We start from the raw sequence: 20401 nt of genomic DNA on the forward strand, positions 1-20401 counted from the left end.
ATATATGTGATAAAATATGATTAAATACCTGAAAATTGATCAACATAAATGATAATCAAAACAGACATTGTTAAAATATTTTGAGCGCCTACTTGATACTCGATATTTTGAAATAATTCAATATACCTATTTATTTTTGCTATTTACTTAGCATTAACAAAAAATGTTTCTAGACATAAGCGAAAATAAACTCAATAGAAGTAAAATTTAGATAGTGTGTTGAATATTCTTATTTATAATTGGAAAAAACTATGTACATCTGCTGCTAAGTAGTATCAAATGACAAGTCTGATGAACCATGATACGAGAATAAATTTAGCAGAGACAATTTAAAAGCCAGAGACAATCGAACGTTATTCGGCCAATTAAACCATCGACGTCTTAATGCTTATCAGAAAAAAAATCTGTTCCCAAGCGAATCGTAACGAGGAAAAGAAACAAGACAAAAACCAACATTCCGCAAATGAGATTCAATTTACGACCACCATTTGACTGCGCCGGGGCCAGACGTTTTTAATTGACATAAAAATTGACAGTCACGATATTAAACCCATCTTAATTTCAAATTGGTGACCTCTTGCGATTAGTTGCAATTTTGATGCATTATCCGAGATCGTTCTTTGCGTTTGTCTTTAGAGTTCGACATTTTCGTGGTTTGTTCCGTATCAATACTGCAAATCGTCCCTGTATTTATGCAAATTAATGTTGCTGTCTCTTATGAACTTAAGTCTTTGTTTGTCTAGAACGTTTCTCACCTCTAGCTACTACTTTGTCTCATATTTCCGCTAGGATATAAATCATACATCTTTTTGTTCTTGTTTTGTCCCTTTTTAATATTTCATAATTTTTTATAATTATTTTGTCAACATTTTCGTAGATCGCCACCGATAATACTCAATCAATTATAATTTAAACCAACATGTTCTCTTTCGTACCATTATTGAACTATATTTTTATTAAATAAGTCTATAGTTTGATAAAGAAATTAAAGTAAATGGTAATAACAAAGTCAACATCATGGCACATTGCTCAACGGATATACTTCCAAACCAAATTATTGTCATTTCAACATCCTGAAAAATATATACCACTCTTTTTTTACGTAAACGCATATCAACTTTCAAGGGGAAATGCTACATTTATGGTCAACCCAATTTCCTATGTATTTTATCTACAATTCGTTGGTATTTCCAAGGTGAATATACATACGTTGCGGTAGATTTACCAGCACAAAGAATGATTTCGTTTCAGACCAATAAAGCGCTTCTTCATGACATATATACGAACTTATCTAAACCAACACTTGATATGACGCCATTTTGACACACAAGGTATATATTTACGTATATCATATATATATCATATATATATATATATATATATATATATATATATATATATATATATATATTATAAATGTATTTATGATAATAAAAATAAAATAATATTTAAATAAATTAAATTTAAAAATATATAAAATATAATTTATAGTTAACTGTAATAATGCAGAAAGCTGTTCATACATGAGGACAGTTCAATATGTCAGTGAATTAGAATTCCTTGAGCAGTATCTTCAAAGGCATCACTGATGCTCTCAACTGCCAACATTAATAGACAGACTGTGAGATCTTCTGAGCAAGCTGCACCATTTAGTTTGTGTTTGATAGCCATTGACAGCAAACAACCTCTAGAATTCTATGAAAAATTGAAAAATAAGATTGGTGTGGTGATTAAATACACATTTTTGCACAAAATGTGAAGTGGGATATTAATTTAAAACAAGAACAATCCTGTTTAGCGAAGAAAAAAGTGTTGTTCCATCAAGACAATACACCTGTGCACATATATGCAGTCACCATGCTAAAAATCAATAAATCCGCTACAAATGTGGATACATTCTAAAAAATGGCAGAGCGATAAGAAACTTGGGTCGAGTGCAGAGATTGTCACTTCAACAAACGTCTATTATCAGGGCCTTCAGTAAATCTGTTATTTGGAAGGAATTCAACATTTGAAAAAACTCTGAACTAAATGTTTTGAATTAAAATGGGATTATATTGAGAAATGAAACGGTTCATTTAATTTCCATTTCAGTATATTTTACAGTCACTCACTAACTTATCAAACTAGCTTCCTATCATAATTAAAATATAAGTAGTGTGTACCCAATAACGTTGTTCGCTGAACCTCCTATAAATAGTGACTCCCTCTGATAGATTAAACTAATACTATATTATAAGAATCACAGCTGACGAAGGAGGTCAATCCTTGCATGGCTAACGGAATGGAATATATTAGTGTTACTGTAATATGATTAAGTTGTAAATATAGATAAAAATACAATAAATAGTACAGTATTTATACTATAAAAATTATGGATATATAAGCGAACTGGTTATTCCAGGCTATTTTATTTAGTAAACATTGGCTGCTAAATTTAAGTTGGTTTCTTGTTGCATATTGTGTCACAGATAGTAACAGTACGGAGTGCATCGTCAGACATTTAACGTCCACAGTTTTAATAACCTAACTTCGCTAAAAAAACACGTCAATTAGAATCACAATAATGATTGATGCAAAATGAACCTTTCGTGTATCAGAGATTTCAAAATATTCTCTATTAGATTATTCAGCTGTAGTTCCCACAAAAAAATAAACGGTGAGTCATTATTCGCCTTAATCTCATACACACATCTAACACTCCCTCGGGACATTCTCTACAACATCACTAGTTTATCATTAATGCAATTTCCATTTGCAACCAATCAACGATTAAGATGTGGTAAATCTGACATATTCCATTTCGCGTCTAAATCACGTTAGTCCCAGCGTGTGTCTGCTATTATTTTCACATTAAAATCGACGAAAAACGACGCTGTATGTTAGCAATTTATATGCAAAAGCGGTAACTAACCTTGCCTGGGGCCGTTTGTCGATGTGCATGAAGAAAAAATACTAATCACGGAATCGGTCGAAATGACGGACGTTCTTCGTCGCGGGTAATCGGTGGTAGCCTCTTAGCCAATTTGTCTCGACGTTAGAGACGCGAGACATGCTATAATACCGTCGATCAATCGGTTGTGCTTTGATCCTGACCATATTTGTCGTAAAGTCATGGACATTTTCGCACCTGAGCCTGTTGGACTACAACGATTCGGCCTACAATTTTTTGAAGATATTTTATGGTGCCTGTCCACGTAAATTATGCACGCACTATTTTTTATTAATTTTTATTAGTTGGATATTAGCTTTGAATAAATGCGAATATGTTATAGTATATCCAAAGTTGCTGTGAACATACGTCATGAAAATGTTTAACGTATTGTCTGTCGCAATTTGTATATTCGTTTTAGAATAAGGCAATATTTTCCTTCCTATTTTCTAGTTAAAAAGAGGCACAATGCTGTCTGATAGGTTTGAACACGTAAACGGATGAGCCTGTCAAAATTGTCCGGTTGTCAAACGTATGCAAAATTCTTGAAAACAATAGTGATAAGAGGTTATAACTCTAACATATAAACTAATGTGACTGTATAATTAACTATAGTTTTTAGATGTACTATAATGTAAATACATATTATATATGATAATATTTTTGCTTCATTATTTTATTTAGAATAGAAATTTTTAAAGGTTAAAGACATTACAACATTGCACAGTTCACACCAACTTTGGATAGACTATAGGTGCTTGCATTCATGGCTTATTGGATAGTAACTTGGACGTTGATGAATCAACTAATTCCAAGCTTCTAAATCTAATTTAAAAGATTCGAAAGTTGCAAAAATGGTTACTACACGATTTAATTGAAAACCGTTTGAATATTGTGGTTTCAATGCTTACCAAACAAAAAGGAAGACTTTTCTGTAGCATATAGGGACCGACGATGAAAATTTGATCAATTACAACAGGACCAACAGCAAAAAGTTATAGGTTAGTGCAGGGAAGACAACCCCATCGACATCGAAGCAGATCTGTGGCCATAAAATCTTGCTCAGTATATGGCGAGATCAGAAAGTGAGAACCGAATGAAAATTTTAATGCTGATGTCTCCGACGACAGTATAAAATAAACTGAACAACGAATAGTTGAAAAAAGATCAGCAACAGCGAGTAACAATGAGTAAGTTCAGCCATACGCTGCAAACGTTTTGAAGGATATTCTGTTCTAGCTCAAGTGTAAAGGGTAGAACTAACCAGCGTACCGATCAGATATAACGCCTTTTAATTACCAGTTGCTCCTATCGATGCAGCGTGGCTTGGCTGAAATACGGTTGAAATAGTGCGAAAATGCGCCGATGATTGGAAACTCTCCGAAATGGGCAAGAAGTCGTAGGAAAAGTGGACTATATTTGCATTCATATATATTGTCCAAATTTTTTCAATAAATATTCCTGAATGTGAAAAAAATATCAAAATTCATGCAAGCATTTAATATAACAAATCAAAAATAGAAAAGCTACTAATTATTTATTGAAAGTCTAAATAAAGTCTAAGTCTAAATCTAAAGTTTTGAGCAGTGTTATAATTTGAGACAAAATGCTCTAATAGAAAATATCATATAGAGAAAATTAAATTAAGATATTTTACAAATAAGACCACCATGATCAATTTAGCCAAACCAGTTGCTTTGTGTTGTAATAATTCATCAAAAACGATCTACCTACGCTTATACCTTTTATTCTTATTGCTAAACAAGAATTTTACAAGCAGTCGAAAATGGTTTTAATCTCGTCTGATGATCTATATCATCATCCGAAATAATTTTCTTGTCCTTGTTCTTGTCCGGCTTTCTGACATAATACATAATTCAATTAATAAACCCGGAAACTTGAATTGAATCACAAGAATTGGTTAAATTAAATTCAAGTTCGGATTAGGTCATAGATATATAGTAAAATTATGTAGCAAAATGTGTGTCGCATACTGTTAAATCTACATATCACGTGTATTAAGTTGTTACGATTGATTAAACTCTTTAATACACATGACGAATGAGCAATCAAATATTGCCATTAAGTAATCAATACGGTCATTAAATAGTAATAGAATCTCAATAAATTTTCAGCTGTTTTGTTATTGCCTAGTTTATTATTTTATGAATTACATTATTAGTGTCACATGTATATTAGATTAATTATTTTAGATCCTAAATAAATATTTAGCATCTTTTTCTCTAACAGTTGTTTTGAAACTAGAACTTTTAAATCAAGGAATATTGACAACATTGATGTACAATAAAATTATTAGTAAAAATGTATCAGATAATATACTATTTTTATACGTGCAATATCACATATACTAATAAATTTATTAGTTCTTCTCTTTATATAGTTCTTCCACTCTTCTATAATCAAAGTGAACAATATTGTGAACAATAATTCTACAATATTTTATATCATTTCGACATGAAATAAAGGTTTTCGTATCATAAGACGTTAGTATATAGTATACAGATAGCAAACAATAAAAGTGGACATAACAATATTAAAATAATTCAAATAATAAATATATTCTGAATAAAGAAAAGGTGTCAAAAACAATTCTTCAGACCAAGAACCATCTTCTTGATTATCAGAGTTAGTGGTAGCTACTTTCAGTGACGTATTGTCGGTACTCAGTAGTTCTCGCGTTCATTTTGCGACGTTGCCTTTTACAAGTAAGTGAAATTTTATTGTATTCTATATTAAAATAATTATATCTTGGCCAAAATTAAGCCTTTGAAAGCAAGAGTTAAGAGAAATATCAGAAATACAATGTATGTAAGAGAGAGAAGTGAACAAGAAAATGATATTGAAAGGACAATAAGGCTATGAATAAAAGCACATTTAGAGTTGCCCGTCATCAAACAGCTTTTTATAGGATTATCTGAAATGATGGGAGGCATTTCAAACTCATAATATCTCCTATATCTTAACATATATAGTTATTCTGTCCATGCGTACATTAATGAGCTCCTAAACGGTTGGACGAACGGATGGAGTTTAATAAACTTTTGTGTATGTATTTATGTGGATACACATACGTACATATAGTCAATTCAAAACTGTAGTGACAAGTGTGTTAATATGTATCTGTCTAAAGTTGTAAATTCGTTTTACAGTCAGACATTATTATCCTTCTCATTTTATTCTATTTAAAAAGATATAGAATACTGTTAGATATTAGATTACTTAGATATACAAATGTTAATTAGGTGGATTAGGCCCTCGGGGGATATCATCACATAAACAAATGCGCCTACTAATGTGGAAAAAAATTCAATGTATATATAATAAAACAACTCTAACCTATAAATTATTGTGGCTGTATAATTAACTGTAGTTTTAAGTTCTTCGATATTGCATAGGGAATTGCGACTTCGATAATGCATTAGTTGTACTATAATGTTAAAATATATTATAATACATAACAGTTTGGTTTCATTATTTTATATATATTAAAATTTTGTTATGTATCAGAGCCAAATGTACTAAAACTCAGAGTTGCTGCGGTAATATTGCGACGTTTTAACAGATCACCCGTGTCACTACTATTTTGAATAGACTATGTATACATATTTATGGAGAAATTAACTTTGGTTTGTTAATGTAATGCTTATATATAGATAAATAAATGGTATTTGTTATCACGTATTGTTTTTTTCAATATTTTTCTTTCTGTAATATAAATAATTTTAAGATTAAATATTTTATTTCTGCCTATAAATTTACTGAAATTTTGTAGCAGTGAACCTGCGTCATCTCAGTTTGTGACGTCAAAACGTCGCAATGTTGCCGCATCAACTCCGAGTTTTTGTTCATTTTCGCTTTTATATACCAAAATTCTGGTCCAATTAAAATAATGAAGCAAAAATATTATCAAATATAATGTATTTTAACGTTATAGCAATATAATGCATATTTTATTGAATTATTTAAACTAGAGTTAATTATAAAGCCACAATTTTTTATAGGTTAGAGTTGTCTTATTACAATTACATTGAATTCTTTTCCACGCCACCCATAAGATAGAGTTCTAGACGCATTATTTATGTACTGGTATCCTCTCGAGATCTAATCTATCTAATTAACAATTGTATATCCAACTGATATATTTTACTTGGTCAATTTGATATCACTCATGTATAATTCTGAACAATTACACATATATCTACAGTATATATCGTATATTAATTATATACTCACCTTTAGTTATTTACACTCTCACCACCATGTCATGGAAATTGTCAGCATTTAATCGTAATCCCACATTCAGAGAGCTTAGTTCAAGTGAATAACTAAGTTGTTATTTTCAGTTTATCTACATTTGTTCACGACTTCATCTTCTCTTCTTCTTCTATCAATATCTTCTTCAATGTTGGAGTTCATCCGAACCAAAGATATTATTAACTATTCCAACTCAACAGTTCTAAGGAAAAGAAGAATATATCGGCAATGAATTATTAAAAAATGTTATAACTAATAATACTTAATCAATTGTTATTCCATTTTATATATTTGATCTCTGATCGATCTAACCTCAAGCTGATCTTGATTTGTAACCCGCTTTGTATGAGGGCCGTTACTTTTCGGTGAATCCAAAATTATGTTTGTCATTTTTTGAGATATTTTAATGGCTGTAACCATACTAATATTCGGTGCAGCTGCAACACGCTAAAATATTTTCAATAAAAACCGTTGAAACTTCATATTTAACAGTAAAAATGTTTAACTCTTCTAACTCTGACTAATATTTTGAAGAATTTTGGAGAAATTTGATAACCGAACCAATTTTGCATGCTCATTCGCTTACTTGTTCAAACGTATCAAACAAAATATTGTCTGATTCTAAGACGAATGTACAAATTGCGACAAGACCTTAATCATCTTGATGACGTAAGTTTACTGCTTCTTCGAAGGATCAATTTTACAACTTCAAACTTTTTTGGTCTTCTCGGTGATTATTTATCAATGGCAAAAAACACAATTATTCTGATTTTTAATCGTTATTTCAATTCATTATTTACCAAACACTATTTACATGAATTTCACAAATTAAACTCATACGGAGAGATACAAAACTGCGCTAGTCGATAAACAACCGTTTATTTTGCATAGCTAACTAGATTCTTCTTTTCTCGGTAATCGTAACTCACCCTCGTAGAAATACGTTCGTATTCTTCTGCATCGTAAAATTCTCGCATACGGCAGAATGCAAAGTATGCGTACAGATATCTGTAATTCGCGTAGGTAGATTTATATTTATGCTTCATCTTGGCTATACGACAAAAATCTCACCGGGGCAGTCTGTAAAAATCTGCGGCAAAAATTGACAACTGCATTACTGAGCGACGAAGAATGCAAAAATTGCTTACCGAGTGAGTTATAACAAAGGTGTGGATAATGGATTTTCTATTTTTTCCACCGAAGGACTACATCGATCGGTACGTTGATTGCGAATTATTTCCCATGTCTATTAAACTGTCTTGCCGTGTAAGTTGTCGCTCGAATTCACTTTTTTTTAATTCTTGAAATAATATACGGTTAATATAAAAAAATACCACATATTGCTATGAATCTTAAAGACAAGCACTTGATAATTAGTACTGTTAAGAGAGAGGAGAGAAAGAAATGCGGCAAATGAACTACATGAATGAAATATAATTTATTTTCTCTCTTCGTTACGTAAATTAATGCACAAACAGGAGTTTGTGAGTTTGTTTACTTAAATGAATAATATAAAATATATATGAGTAAAGATGTTAAATCGATACATAATGGTGAAATAATTATGAATTGGATGGAAATGACGTACCAAAACGTCTGTCTGGTTTTATTTATACTGATTCCGTCTTCGGACCCAACTGATAATTATACACACGACATCACAGAATTCTACTGTTCTTGATTATTAACTTCCATTCTTGATACCTTCCCTTTCTTCTTAACTGATTAAATCTTAGATCTCCTGACTGTTTATTAATTCATGTTCTTTGACCAATTCTATTCATGCTCTTTGATTACTCTATTCATGCTCTTTGATTACTCTATTCATGCTCTTTGATTACTCTGTTTTCTTTTACTAATTATGATATTATTGCAATTTTTTTGTAATTATTTTGCTATTTATTTATCCAATTCTGATTCTGGTTGTCGATGCATCCTGTTTTATCACTGAAGCTCCTCCCTCTGGTTCTTGGTGGTAGTTGAGAAGGCTGGTTCAAGAAATCCTTTTCTCTGTCCTGATTCGTTCAGAATTTCAGGGATAAAACTCTTTCAGCTAGGAACTTCTCACGCCGATACAACACGTACGTTAGGCACTCTTAAGGAATGCTCGAAAATCCCACGATCTTGGACCTTCTTGAAGTTTATGGTTACAGCCACCATAAGAGGTCCTTCACTAACTTCTGACGCTTCATCTAGCCTCGGTACCTGAACTCCCATTATCCGGAACACTCGACAACGAGCCGATCAGACATCCCTTTGTTAGGTTTTCTTATCTTGGCCTAGCATTAACAGATTTTCCATACAATGCGATCTTTTATTTTTTCTCATGTTACAAATATTACTTAAACCTATACTGTACAAAAGAAAAAACATTACAATTTTTGTAAACTTAAAAATAAACTCCTTTATATATAAATAAATGTAATTACGTTTCAACTACTACGATGTCTAGCTGAAAAGAAAGAGATTTTAAATGTTTAACCCATTAAAAACCCATCACGTAGGGTTAACTATTGTGACTGAAACAACAGCTAACATCTCTAAGAACACCATATTAGAACAATGTCATTATATCTATTATGTTCATTATATCATTATATATATTATCTGTATTAATGTCTGTATACCATATTGTTCAGTTAGGTTTATCGTTATATGAAAAATCTAGGTCGCTTATTAAATACTAGATGACTTTCTCTGATATGATGAATATATAAATTTTCTTTAATAATAAAAAATACTAATTTCTTTGATTTTCTATTAATTAAACCTTCTTGCGTACACACCGACTGATGTTTTGTCAGGTCTGATGATGATATTATTGCTTGTCATCCTATTGAATGCCATTTTGAAAATTTTAACTAAATCCTTCTTCTAATGAAGACACGTTTGTAGTTCTTGGACCATAGTTCGCTTCATTGTTGGATTGTGAGCACAATACTTAAACTTTTATGCTAAAATACCTTAAAATGAAGGCATGAAATTGTCCTGTACAATATTCGTTGCGCCAAATGAATGTATTTGGATATAACTGCTAGATTTTTAAGTGTTGACCAAGAAACAGAAACAGGAACATTGCGTTTGTGAGGATAAGATAGAAATATTAAAAATAAATTCAAGAAGGTAAAAGAGAAATAAAACATTACAAACTAGAAACTAGATAGATTTTAAAAGTGTGGTGGATGCGAAACATACAAGAACCGACATTAGTAAGTTTATTGTTATAATTATAAGATTTCAAGGTTTCTTGGAAACTACTAAGCAATCAAGAAATGTGTTGATTGAAATTATATGATGTAAATACACACATTAATACATACATTTTGTGAATCGAAATATCGCCCTTTTATAATATGTAAACTTATATAAATATTAATAATTCTGAGAACATATATTATTATTATTCGCTGTTTGTGACAAATAACAAGGTCTTGCTAGAATTACATGATCAATACCGAAAATATTCTAAAAAGTCCCAAAATAATAAAAAAAAAAATGCCATATTAATAACATATTGGATGGGTAAATCCATATAAACTAAAATTATCGTTAACCAATGAACTAGACAGAACCCCCAATATGTCACCACTTTATTTAGTAGTACTAACAATATTAATAATAATAATAAATTGTATATTATCTTACTATTCTATTAATATACATATAACTATTATGTTCACTTTCCACGTAAATATGGCACTGATGATATTTGTCTTAATATATTTTCAATTTTGATAATGTTATTCCAAAAATAACACTTAAACTCTAGCACTATAAAAATAAACTATTACGATATAACATAATTAATAATATTGTTAATAAGATTATGATAAGGTCAAACATAGCGTTACATTTTAACTTCTGGGTTTTAAAAAATATTTTTAACAGTCTATGTTTAATACTATAACCATTAATCAGTATTATCAACAGTTTTAGAACAACATTATTATTTACAACCTTCGAGTATTATTGATTTTGTATCACCATGAAATAGTTTTCTTCTATTCAAATTTTGTGGTTTACAAAAGTAATTTTACAACCCTAAGAGCTATATCTACCAGCGATAGTTCTTCTGCATTATTACTTCTTCTGGGCAATAACCCATTGAAGTACAAGAATTGTACTTTATTTCTTACAAGAAATCTGCATGATGTTATAATACTTTGAATAAAATATATTGCATCAAGATCAATCAATAAAGCTTTGAAATTACACAAACTCTTTAATAAACGTGTACACCCTATATAAATCATGATGACAGCATGTTGGAAATTATGAGGAGGAATATTGGTGAATTAGACTGGGTTGCATGACTATAAATTCACGGATGATCAAACCGCTAGACATAATAAATAATAATTTAGATACACCACTAGTTCAGCTAATAGTAACAATAGTGGTATAGTTACAATAAGTTACCGATTATCTAATTATTATTGACGTTATATCAGACGTTGATTTATGAGCTAATCACGAAGGTAATAAAGACGACACGAAAATATATAAATAGTCTTATTTCATTTAGCATTACATCAAGTTCATTATGCATCATCAATAAAAATACCCTGAATTATTTTAATGTAATGGATCTATTTTTGTATTAAATTCAAATAAAGCTCTTTCTAGTATTTTCCTTTTTCTTTTTAATACCGACAACATTTTTTATTACTGACTTGATAAAATGGTGAGCAAAATGGTGCATCTTTCCGGCGACCTGGTGACTTTGGTAACCAGGCTGGGTAACATAAGATTCCTTTTGGGATAAATTCTAAGTTGATTACTACGGTCAGACGGTAGGCTTAACAACAATATCAACGATTCAAAGACGTTATTTAAAACAAAATATGCCAATGTCAATTCAGACTGATCAGACTGATCAATGATAGAGAGATAAGAGTTTTCTCATCATCATAAATCGAATGTGCTTTAATAGTACCATATTTAGTCAGAGTTAGAAAAAAGCTCAACAATTATGGCATATTTCGCTGCTTGCTGCGATATAAAAACTATTGGAGAAACTAATATATAACATGTTAACATTTTTTAATAATACCATATTTCCAGTTTGGATTTCGAAATCACCACTCAACAATCGATCAAGCGCACAGGGTAAATGCGGTTATTGAAAAGGCGTTTGAGGAAAAATACTGCTCTGCAATATTCCTGGATGCCTCACAAGCTTTTAAACAGGTTTGGCATTTGGGATTAATCTGTAAGATGAGTCACTACATTACTTACCTGCTTACTTACTTACTTACTAACTTACTTACTTACTTACTTACTTACTTACCTGCTTACTTACTTACTTACTAAATTACTTACTAAGTAATGTTACTATATTACTTGTTACTACATTTAAAACTATTCCGGCTGGAGTTTTACAACGTAGCGTCTTACGACCTGTCCTGTATCTGCTCTACACTGCTAACATACCAACAATAAGATAAACATTACTTGGAACCTTTGCTGTCGACACAATTATTATAGCAAACGACACATCTTTGTCTAGAGCAGTATACAAAGTACAAGTGGCAGTCAACAAAATCTAAAAACGGAAAATTCAACTTAATAGCTATATATGTTCCATATATAGCTATTAAGTTCTATATACGGCCAAATATGTTCATGTTAATTTTGCGTTGCGGCGAAATAATAAAAACCTAATTATATCACTCATCTTGATGGTAGATTAAATAGGAAATAACATTTTAGACAAAAAGCAAAACACATTAGAAACAAAATAAAACAACTATACTGGTTAGTCGGAAGATACTCTCAACTTGATCTAAAAACAAAGAGATTGATTTATTAGACAATCATAAAGCCAAATTGGACCTATGGGGTGCAAATATGGGATTTCACTGAAAATTCAAATCAACTAGTCATCCAACGCTGCCAAAAAAAATATTCTTCGATTAATTACCAGTGCCTATCGCTACATAACCAACGAAGAACTGCACGATGATCTGGAAATCAAATGGATTAGCGAAGTTATAGAAGATTTCGCATTAACACACGAAATATTACTAAATCATACTAACGTGGAACCAATACAACTACTAGACAACGCACAGGATATCAGAAGATTGAAGCGAACCAAACCATACGAACTTATAAAAAGTGTACACCATTATTGTAAATAAATGAAATGTAGTAATAAATTAATTTATAATTAAGATTGTCTAAGCATATCTAATGAAGATGTTATCAAAAAAAAACTTCTCTGCACCTACATAGTCTTTTAAATACAATATTTTAAATGCTTTTCATTGGTTTATCTAAGAATAGTAACAGAAACATAAGAAAATTATAAATGAGCAATAACCATAAGAATGAATGAAAGAAGCACAGAAAAAATAGAAATTAATGACCATAGCTGTGACTGCACATTTTATTTATAATTATAAGAGCACGAAATTAATATATAACTACCATTATTGTGTAAGGCACTCTAAGGATCCTTCAACAACCGATTTAACTGAAATATATAATTGAAACAAACATTTATGATTTGTAATTTTAGACGCGTGTTTTAGAATACTATATGTCAACTAGTTTACTCCCAACATTATTTATCAGTGCGAGTAGTAAAATATATAAATAGGTTTAAGCAGAATCGAAAAACATAAAGCGTTATATTGATCTAAATAATAATTTTATTGCAGAAATAAAGCTGGTCTTTCGTTATTGAACAGTCTAGTTGGGCCAGTAATTTCGTTATATTAATTTACTGTTTTGTTGTTTATTCGATATGTCACCATTTCTATAATAAGAACAGTTTTAAGCTTTATTACACAAACACTATTACTTTTAGTTTAGATATCAAGCATTTTGTACACAAGATAGCGACTCTCATGATGGCTTCGAAGGGGTTGATTTTCCTATTCCTAACATTCATACTTTTTCTTTTGATGAAGTAGTTTTTAATTACATTATAATATAACATAATTATTACAATTATGATGGAATATATTTACCATACAAAAGTAACCAACGCTACTAACTTGCACAATTATTTGAATTATATAGGAAAACATTTAAACTAATCTTATAGTAGCATCTTCCGAGATGTACAATATAGGACAAAAGTCCCGCTACCATCGCATAATTGCCTATAACTTTGCTGAAAGAAAAGATACGTATATCTGGTTTTCATAAAAAGTTTATTTGCTCTTTACATTTTTATATCGACTAAATGGTGATCGCAATTCGCTAAGCAACTTTCAGTCATTTTTAAGGCTTTTTTCAGGACATCCTTCAATATCTGAGGCTGAATTTCTTCAATTTCGCGACGAATATTGTTCTTTAATATGTTGAATCGTATGGGGGTTATTCACACAAACTTTTGATTCTAAAAAACGTCATAACGAAAAGTCTGGTGCTGAAAAATCCGGAGATCTGGCTGGCCATGCTAAATCGCCACTTCGCAAAATTAGTTTTCGTAGATAAACGTCCTTCAATAATTAAATTGTTGAGCGAGCTGTGTATGCTGTGGCCTCGTCTTTCTGAAACCACATGTCTTATAGTCATAGCTCTTCGATTTCCGGCACAAGAAACTTTTTAATCATGTCTTGGCACCGTTCAAGAGTAAAAGTAACTGCAACACCTTGGTCATGTTCAAAAATGAACCAATGATGTTTTCAACATGAATACCACACCATACAGTTGTTTTTAGTGGATGCAATGATGTTTCATGAATTAATTCAGGATTCTGTGTTCCCCAAAACCGACTGTTCTGTTTATTGACGTGGCCACTGAGAAGAAAATGGACTTGATCGCTCATTATCAATTTAGACGAAAAATCTTTATTTTCACCAGACAGCCTAGGATTGCATTACTATACTCAACTCGTTGATCAGGATCTCTCGGTATCAATTTTTGAATTAATTAAATTTTGTACGGGGATATTTTCAAATTAGTTTTCAAAATTCACCTCGTAACTGGGAACCGCGTCTCCCAGTTGATGATTCTAGAGACTCCGCGCACCAGAACCACATTTACAGCGTTACGAGACGTCCATTGTCTTCCAGAACGAGGCCTGTCTGCTGTTGTACCGTGCTCTCGAAAATTCGTATGTAAACGATAAATTATGGTTTTGTGTGGCACTAGCTATACATAATAAAATTTGGAGATCTACACAAGTCAAAGGTTGTTAAAGCGAAAGTGAGCCAAACGTCACATAACCAAGATTTCGTGCAAACACAATGGTAGCTGGACTTTTGCCCCATCTATTAGTTCATGGCAAAGTAAATTCTAATAACACAGCATACAAATTTTTTGTTACAAAATAGACTCATTTTTATGCAACATTATGATTAGATACAGATGTAATTTTATTCTACTGGTTATACTGACTAATTAAAACTACTCAACGTTACGTTCTTCCAAAGTAACAGCGTTATAGATTTATACCTTTTTTAAAATACCGAGTTTAGTAAGGTTGAACGCCTTACTTTTCTTGGTTCATCAAAAGAAAAAAGCCGCTGAAAGACATTCTTTGCAGATAGACTTGCGGTAGGCATACTCCTATCATAATAACATGTAAAACATGGTTCTGACAATTTAAATCTATTGATTTCCATGTTCAGAATCATTCAATAATGTCCTGGTAGGCCAAAAACGTTTGAAGATACGGAGATGCAAGAGTTATTGGATGAAGATCCAACCCGGGCTGTTTTGAGACATTGGACGCAATGCTTACAATGTAATTATGAATAAATACATTTTAACTAAAGATGGCAAATAACGTGTATTTTTTAGTGAAAAAAAAAACAACGGAACTTATTTTTCTTGCAATAATCTAAAATTATCTGATTGCACTGAATAACAATCAGCTGTACAATAATAGTTAAAACAGAAACAAACAATCGTTTTCTAAATTTAAATCTAAATCGTGATTTTGGAAATATTCAAGAACATAATCCGAAACATTCATTGTTTTCATAATAATATATAGATTATTTTTTTAATTTAAACTTGCAAAAATAGGCCAGCGCCAAAATATATTAGCGCCAGCAAATTTTAACAACCACATTGGGTGGCATTGAACGTTTAATTTAAAACGAAAATATCGTTTTATCAAGGCACGTGTTAAAACGTTTATTTTAAGGGATATCTATCGTGCTGAAAGATCAGCACTCAACATTTATGAAACACTGGTCGATAATCCATAACATTTTTTTGATGTGGTTTTACAATTATTTATCTTGGGAATTATTTAAAAAATGTTTTGAATAAGATATATATTTTTTTATTGGAAATATTTTTAAAAAACTGAGCAAATAAGCGCCTTCCGAGAATATTAAATTATTTTCATAATATATAATGAGATAGAATAACATCGTTTTCTGAGAATTACTACCGCTTACATAATAGTAAATAGAGTATTTTCTAATTCTCTATCTTATATAGTCATATGGTTTTCTTTAAGCTATTTTTAATGTAATTTAAGATAATTGAAATAACAAACAAGGGAATAAAATAAAAGGATTTTTTTTAATTATATCACAATTAGACTCATTATCATTTTTAACAACAGCGGCTACCCATTTTAAAAAGATCTATCCCATGTAAGAATTATCCACTAAGGAAGTTAATTGTTAAAAATTATCTGGTGTAATAATGTTTATATATTAACACTAATGTTTTTCTATTAAATGCACCTCACTACACTATACTAAACAAAAATCAAATGATTTGATTCTTTTGAGTCTGTGTCCTACTCTTGTATAATCCAAGAGTTCTATTATTTCGATATTGGCATGAGAATGGAGTTCTCAATTCTCTTGGGTCCCTAGGCGACATTAGGTATCTCAAGGTGTCGGTGTAAATAATCAGTCCCGTAGTATCTCAAAACTTTGTTCTGGAAAACTTGTATTGTATTTATATTAGTTTTCGCAAAATATCCTCATCTTTCGGAACATAATATCATGTTGGACAAAAAGCAAAAATATTAGAACCAAAATTAAACAACTATACTGGTTAGTCGGAAGATACTCTCAAATTGATCTAAGATCAAAGAGCTTGATCTATAAGATAATCATAAAGCCAATTTGAACCTATGAGGTGCAAATATGGGGTTGCACTAAAAATTCAAATCAACTAGTCCTTTAACGCTGTCGAAGCAAGGTTCTTCGATTGATTACCAATATCTATCTCTACATAACGAACGAAGAACTGCACGATGACCTGGAATTCAAATGGATTTGCGAAATTAGCCAAGATTTCGCTTCGAAACACGAAAGAAGATTACTAAATCATACTAACGTGGAAGCAACATAACTGCCGGACAGCGCGCAAGATATCTGGAGATTGAAGCGAACCAGACCATACGAACTTATATAAAGTGTATACCTTTAGTGTAAACTATAGCTATAAGTTATTATAATTTTATAATTGAGTAATACATATTGATTTATTTTCTCGCACTCGTCTTGCTTGTGAATTAATCCAAGTACAAATGAAAAGTAGTAATAAATTAATTAATAATTAAGATTGTTCTAAGCGCATCTAATAAAGAATTTTTACACTTTATGTCTGGCAAATTATACTCAATATCAGTTTCGTTTGGTTTGAAGTTTTGTATTTCTCTTATAGGTGGACAATGTAGACATTATCATTTTATATATCACATACTAATTAGTAATATTTTATTTATCCTTTATTGCTTAACTATAATAGTCCTTTAATTTTGGTGTTACATATAGGCATCAATTATTGAAAATTTATATTTTATTTGGTCCCTTTTTTCAAAATTAGTAAAGAACAGGATTTTTACTGATAATGCCTTATCTGGAATCCACCTACCGTTTTAACTACAGCCAAACCAAGGACGTCTGCATTAAGCCAACCGTAAAGCTTGCTAATAAATGGTCAAGGTTACAAATGTTCATCTATTGTTCTTGGATTTTATACTTTTACGTGTAAACAATAACGTATAACTAGAAAAATAAATTAAGAACACTAATGACATACGAACTCGCGACCGTTGTCTGACCGCCTTGGCCACCTCCAATAAAAACAAAACACCTGATTGCATTTTTAGATTCTAATGCATGTTTCATCAGGTGGATATCGATGTAGATTTTAACTCATAAAATTTTACCATGAAGTCAAAATAATTTTACATACGATATTATAAATGATCAAATCAGTTCACATTATATTTTTCATAATTGTTTTGGCGTTGTAAATATTCTAATGATTAAAATACTATGCACAAAGCGTTCTCACGTTCAAATGAGTCGTAAAATACTGTACATCGAATAGATTGAATAAATGAGGTTGTGGAATCACACTTAAAGTTAATTTTTTGATGACGAACCAATAATGGACGAATTGCGGCAATAAGAAACTGTGACAGGACCAGTGGAGTTAACCAAGGGACGACAAGATACATTAAGGCCGATGAGAGAATATTAGCAATGAATATTTGGCGATCCGAGACCCGAAAAAATCCAAGCTGGTGTTTGCCAAAGAGATGTTGTCACTCCTCTGTTTTTTAGCATAGTAGTGGATGCATTTACGCCTTTTTTCACTATGATGCCAAAAACTCTTTGCTCTATCTTATGCTCGCTGATGACAACGTCATATTTTCTGAGAGAGACTTCTAACATTCTTCATGATAGAATGTTCATTGCAAAGCCATATGATTTGAAAAATAATGACGAAAAGACGAAAAGTAACCAAAAGTTCACTGTATATATATATATATATATATATATATATATATATATATATATATAATTTAAGACTAAAACTTTGTACTATTTGATTCTTTCCTCACTTGTCATTGATTAAAATCTGTAAGTTTTCTTACACCTGATATTTAAGATAACATATAAGTTAATCTAGGAGCAAGACACTCATCGACACCCGGTATATAAGAACGATTAACTACAACTTATTGGGCAATATTATCAAGATGGGAGAGTGAGAGAAAGAGATTACAGTTTAAATGTCAAATTGGACGATTTAATCCCCCTATTTAGGACGGCAAATCTGAATAACTAAACGTTATTAATTTTTAATGAACTGAACGGCGAAAAGTGTATTGAAAACATTTTTTATCTGTCGGCTTGGCTCTGAAAGCATATCGATGGAGTGTTAAAAGATTAAAGTTTATATAATAGGGTTTTTTTCCTTTTTTTCTTATCAAGCGTTATTATTTTATTAATAATTATATATCTGGAATATTATATTTTCAACTAAGCTTGTTATGAGTTTGAGAATATTTGATGAATGCCCCTACTAATAAAAACTCCTCCTGAAATACTGCTTTCAATTATGACTTCAGTGATTTTTAATACTTTTACCAATATTTTTTACATTATTGCCAAGAATAATATTCGGGAAAATTCTTTATAGTTTCCGCATAAAATCAGACTTTTTTTGAAATTTTGATTTTGTAGGATTTATTCTATAAATTTTACTAGTGTTTATTTAGTCCCATCACTGTTATAGGTCTCTAGAAAAACTGTAAAAAATTTGTACACGGCCTATACTATTTTTTCCTGGTCGAAAATAATTTTTCATAATATATTTTTTGAGATGTCAGAAATTTATAGAGAGATAAATCGGGCTAATAAACTGGATATTAAAACAATTCTTACTTTAATTTCGTTATTTCTGTCATGCTTTTTCTTCTATAAATGAATCTGAATTCAGTTGGTCTTAACTGCTGTAATATTAACACTAATTCATGCAATGAATGACATGCCAAATAGCTCACTTTCACTTTTTTCATGGAGTCATCGTTATATCACAAGTTATTTAATCAATTGTCATCGAACGAGACTGAAACCATAAAATTACCAATTTAATATTTTAATTTAATGACATTTTATATATATATATATATATATATATATATATATATATATATATATATATTTTAAAATCTCCTTTTACCAACTATGGGTTTATCTGAACTGGGCCTAAAGTTTAACGTGGGCTCCGAACCACGGTCCTCAGCATTAAGCCTACGGACTGGCGAGTGACCAAATTTAGAAATCTTCCTAGAAGACATACGGTCTTACCCAGCTTGGTTACTGGCGTGACAGGGATTTTTCTCCTTATCGGATTTAACACTCTTGTCTAGGACATTCACAAATATTACACCATGACAAACATAAATTTATCGACCATGCCCAAGCAGGATTCGAACCCGCGGCTATCGCAACAGTAGGAGGACTG

The 20401-nt window shown here is 30.9% G+C and overlaps 1 protein-coding gene across 3 annotated transcripts in view; it reads left to right on the forward strand.

Annotated features, from left to right (window-relative positions):
* Positions 1-20401, forward strand: part of AdamTS-A (ADAM metallopeptidase with thrombospondin type 1 motif A) — a 367686-nt gene that overhangs the window by 210697 nt on the left and 136588 nt on the right. The gene's annotated exons all lie outside the window — the stretch shown is intronic.

Source organism: Rhynchophorus ferrugineus, unplaced genomic scaffold (assembly GCF_030347505.1).
Source record: "Rhynchophorus ferrugineus isolate W39M unplaced genomic scaffold, kcgeb_rfMv2 rfM3, whole genome shotgun sequence".
Lineage (NCBI taxonomy): Eukaryota > Metazoa > Arthropoda > Insecta > Coleoptera > Curculionidae > Rhynchophorus > Rhynchophorus ferrugineus.